The sequence below is a fragment of the Lactuca sativa genome, chromosome 9 (genome assembly GCF_002870075.4).
Source record: "Lactuca sativa cultivar Salinas chromosome 9, Lsat_Salinas_v11, whole genome shotgun sequence".
In the NCBI taxonomy this organism is placed as follows: Eukaryota; Viridiplantae; Streptophyta; class Magnoliopsida; order Asterales; family Asteraceae; genus Lactuca; species Lactuca sativa.
The window spans coordinates 92,541,385-92,546,913 of NC_056631.2; positions in this window are offsets into that span (position 1 = coordinate 92,541,385).

The following is a 5,529-nucleotide window of genomic DNA, read 5'->3' on the forward strand; positions in this document are numbered from 1 at the left end:
TCTTTTATTCACATTTTTTTCATTGCTGCCTTTGATTGAGCGTGATAAAGGAATTAGCTCCCTCTAATCCTCCAAATTGACGCACACAATGAAAGGAAGAGTACCGATCAGTTTTTTTTTTTCTTTTGTACTCAAGGGATGATGGATAAAAAAAAATGAGAAGGATCGATCCTTCTGCTTGGGGGTTACTCCAAATTTCCTAGTTAGCCCCTCAAGAATCTTAAGAAGATTTCCGACACACCTAACCCTAATTAGTTAACAATTATAGTTTCCTTTTATGACAACTTGGTCCCTCCATTCATATTAAGCCCTTTAAGTGAATTATTTTTACCCTAATAGCACCAAAAATCAATTTCATTATATTATACATCCTTTTTAATTTTGATTAATTCTTTTAGATAATAAATAATGCTATTTTTTGTTAATTTATCCCATTTTAACCTCATAGAGCTAAAACATTTTGCATAAATAGTCCTACGAGTAACGGAAAAACTAACGTCGTTTACAGTAGGATTTTCAGGTTGTTACAATTCTCCCCTTCTTAATATGATTTCTTCCACGTAATCAGATACCAATACGAAAAACATAGGGTAACAAACCTTAATGTCTTCAACCACCTAGGTCACTTCTGACTTGTACATGTCCTCCTATCAGAACTTAATGATCTTGAATTTTCTCATCCACGGTGGCTTGGTCTTTCTCCAACCAAGATAACTTCCAGCTCTCTCAACTCGTGTATTAATTCCTCGCCTTGTAACTTATCTAACAGAAAGATACTCACCGCTCTGCTTTCCTAGATCATCAAAATGAAAAATTATCTTCACAAAACTCCTTGGCCACCTCTACGAGGAAGTATCCACCGAATTCCTTGAACTCCCTACCACATGAGTCGAGGAAATTCACACCCCATCCCTGGACACTTGCTCACCTCAAAGCACTCATGATGAAAGTGAATACTAGAGTTCTCTCCTCACAATGCGTTCTTATCCTCACACAAAAACAGTACTCACACACATTTTTAACGCATAGAATCTTAGTATGGTTAGTAGACAGTCAAAACGTATGAATGACGACATCACATGACTTGTTCCTGATCGGAGTCCAAGTCAAAAGGGAAAAAGTGTGTTCAACCACCACATTAGAACACTCTCATACATTTCCTAAAACATGGAAACAAGATTCCCTACCGCTATCACAATGTCTAACACATAAAAATTCAGAAAAACTCTGAACTAACACACAACAAACACATAAATCAAGAAATACAACTACCAACAAAAAAACAGTTAGATGAAAAAGTTCTGAGAAAACCTCATCATCGCGTCTGACCTCCTCAGTAGTCATCTGAAATGCTCGCGCCTGCACTTTTGGTGCATCATTCTTCATACCACTACCGCCAACCAGAACCTACATATTTGGACACTGACCACTCATATGACCCGTTTGCCTACAATTATAGAAAAGCGGCTCATTCTTGCACTCTTCTTGCTTGTGTCCCAACTTTCCAAATTGTTTTCATCTCATGGTGTTGCTACTACATGACCCCTTATGTGAAGTGTGACACTTCGTACAATAGTATGGTTTGTCACCCCTCATATCCTGGTGATCCTTCTTTTTCTTCGAGGATTCATACGAACCCTTCCATTTGTTCTTCTCCCCACCCTTGATCATTGTGCACCCCGGTGTAGCCAAGTCAACCTCAATCCGAATAGCTTCCTCCATGCTAGCCACCAAAGTGTTGCGCTACCTCACAGTAACTTGATACTCTTCCGGTAATCTCGACATAATGTTCCACCTATTTTGCATCGGTGGGACAATAACTTTTACCGAAATGTAACTTCTTAGAGAACACTGAGTTGTATTTCGCAACCGGCATAGTTCCTTTTCCAACACAAGGAACTCCCTTTTGACCTTCCTTATCTGCCCCAGTGGACATAAATGCTCCTAAAGCCTTTGGATGAAGGCCTCCCAGGTCATGGCTTGAAATGTAGCCTCAGGTACAATAGATTCCAACGCCTCCCACCATTGTAGAGCATCACTATCCAACTTCAGTGCCGCATAACTGACTTTCTGTGTCACCGTCAAGTCGCTTGAATGTAAAATCTGCCTCATCTTGCATAACTATTGCATGCACAATGTTGGGTCTTCTCCTCCTTGGAAGATAGGGGGTTTTCAGTCAGTGAATGCTTTGTAGGAACTACCCCACCCCTCAACACGTTATCTAGTGGGCTCCTTGCTCTGCACTCGGGTAACTGAGCGGCTCTCATCTATCATCTCATGTGGCTCCCTATTCTCCTCCTCTTCTTCCTATGGGGGTAAGACTCCAGCATCTTGCATAACCTGTTGCATCCGCTCCATGGCTCGTTCGTGCCTCTATAACTCAGAATCTTGTGCCTCAAGCTGTCCCTGAAGGTCTACAATGATAGCATCACTTGAAGTGTGGAACTTGCTACAGGCTGGTTGTGCTCGTGGCTGACGACCAATAGGTGGGTTCTAAAAAATAAACAATGGCGTCTCGGGAGTGCAGTTATCCTGCCCCCACCAGCTCCTCCAACATTGACATTCCCCTCAGCGTGGGACATGTTCCTAAATAACAAGGAATTTTAAGTACACACACATTTAGAGAAAAGGAAAATTCAAGAAGTTACATAACAATATCCTATAACTCTAAACACACACCCTGTCCCCCTTAAAAATCCTAGAGCACCTAACTGAGCCAGTTTACACTATGAGTCTAAACACCAGCCTCTGTATTCAGTTCACTCACAACATGGCTCTGATACTTACTTGAAACACTGTGATTCTTCACCCAAGTTTTTTTTATTTCTAAAACATTTATTTAACACAATACGTTGCGGAAGACTTATTATGATTATTTCAAAAACATCACCAATGTTACTTTAATGTCAAAACAAAACCATCAAAATTTAAAGTTCACAAAAACATAATGATCAAAACCCAACATGTCCAAATGGTATCATAACTAAAGATACTAAATTAAACTACCCAAAGGTTCCCATCCTCACCAAGGCATCATGTCAAGCTACATGTCCCAATACACAAAAACTAACAAGCAAAGAAAAGTGTTAGCATAAGCTAAGCGATTCAATTATAGTAAAATGTTAAGAGAACACACATATCATAGATGGACTCACACAAAACATCCACACACAGTACAAACAAGAAATATAACATCAGACCACATAGATAACACAATTGTAACTCAATTAATTTTAGTTCTTCTTTTAGAGCTTCTTATATTAGTTACCCTCCTCGATCCTGCTGTAACTAATTTTATTTTAATCGATTCGCTGTTTAATCATTAATATATATAATATTTTTTTTCCGCTTTACATTAATAATTGCTCACCGCTCACCATCGTTGTAATTATTAAATCATACCTCCTAATTAGGGTCTATTCTTCACCACAAATCCCCAAGTCAAGAACCTCATTCGCTACTAACGTGACCCGTATGATCTAATGCACTAGATGAGGCACAACTCTCACCCGTAATCATTGCCCCCACAGCGTTCGCTACTCCGAATTTGCACATACATATACATACATTGTCGTTAAGGATTGGTACAAGCGGTGCCAATTCCATCAAGTTACACCTCCCAACTCCCGCGTGATGTTTTCGCCGGTCCTACCGCTTGACCAACATCACTCTAGTCCCGATATACCAAGGTGCACCAGGACCATGTCCTGAGTGGTTGTCAAGAAAAACCATTCGGCATCAAAGTTGGCTTAAACTCTTATCCTCTAGGTATCTTTCAACCCACAGGGCCATCATATTATCCGGATAGGGTATATACCTATGACTAGGTTACTACCCTTCGCCCCGCTAGTGTATTCCCCTTTTGATTTAATATTATTTAATTAATTATGGAGTTACACTTTTTACCCTCTTCAATTAATCGTGTAAGTTTTATGAATTTACTTTTATTAACACATTACCTCCTTAAGGGTTCATTTCATGCAAACACATAATTTTATATAGTTATTACATTTTGCATCACACACTACTTTCATTCACAACACTTCTATAAAGATAATACAACACTAGTATGTTTATCCTAAAACATTTTAAACAAATATTTTCAACAAGAATTAACATGCTCACATCATATAATATTCAAACACATCACTCAATCTAGCATGACCCTAACTTAGATCTCACATCAAACAAAGAGGAATCTAGCAGGCAACATAATAGTTAGCGTTGCACATAAAACATTACAACCATCTTGGCACAAAACAAAACCATAAAAAGGGTACATAAATCCTATATCACTAGGTTCATCCCATTCCATCTAAGATATGGGATACTCTTAACAATGTGCTTTTAAAAACCATAAAGTTGACTCACCTTTGACAAAGATGTGACCAACTCACACTTCAAATCATATAAAGGTTGAAGTATCACCAATTCCTCTATTAAAATACAAATAAAAAGGTTATTGGAGTTCTACAATGCCAAAGATGAAAAATCCATAACCCAAACACATAAATCAACTAACAAGCAAAGTCCCTAGATTTGGACCCGAAACAGCCACCCATTTAGATCAGTTTTAGCACCCTTGGGACCTATATAGTTTGTATTTTTATTTCATATTCCAGAATTTTAGAATTGTAGATTTTCAGAAAGCACTTTTAAAGGTCCAAACGATTTTTCCTCAATTTTATATGATTTTTACAAAACTGCCTATCAATGAAGATAAATTCTGACCAGCTGTTGAAAAATGCGATTTTCACCTAAGTTGGGGGAAAAAAAGGTGCTGGAAAAATTCATGGACAAGCTAGACATAAAATGAAAACTTTGAGAATTTATTGATCATTAATTCGACTCCTGGTGTTTTTCTATAATTTTTCCAATATAGGGGCAGATTTGACAATTTCTTGCAATTTTCTAGCTTTGGGTTTTAAAGACTTTTGACCACTTAATCCGTTAATCCATCACCCAAAAACAAACATAAATGTGAAACCTAACTTCTTAACAAAAATAAAATTTCAATAAATAAAAGTAAGAATTCCAACCACACCCCGTGCTTCAAAGCACATAGCATTTGGTGGAATAACAAGTTAAATTGTTGAAGTTGGTTGTACAAATAAGAATTTGGATTTCTTCCACCACCATGTCTCATGAAAGGACTTTGAGAGATTTTTTTTGAGGCCTATTAGCTGACTGATAACATGATTTTATCATAGAAAAATATCCACTTGATCCATGTAGGAACTTAACATAAGTCTTAGAAATCAACAAGAAAGATTATGACTCTAAGACTTTGATAAAACATGAACTTGAATAAGGAAATTATTGAAGGTGTTCATAATAAGTTTTTATAGCTCTTAAGGCATCAAAAACACACAATACAAATGAAATTAAACCATATGAACTTTCAAAGGTTTCTAGGAAGAAGAAGATGAGACTGTAATCATCAATTACGAAGAGAATTGACAACAACAATCATCAATTGACAAGGAGCTTGATAAATTAACACCACAAAATAGATTAGAAGAGAATGTT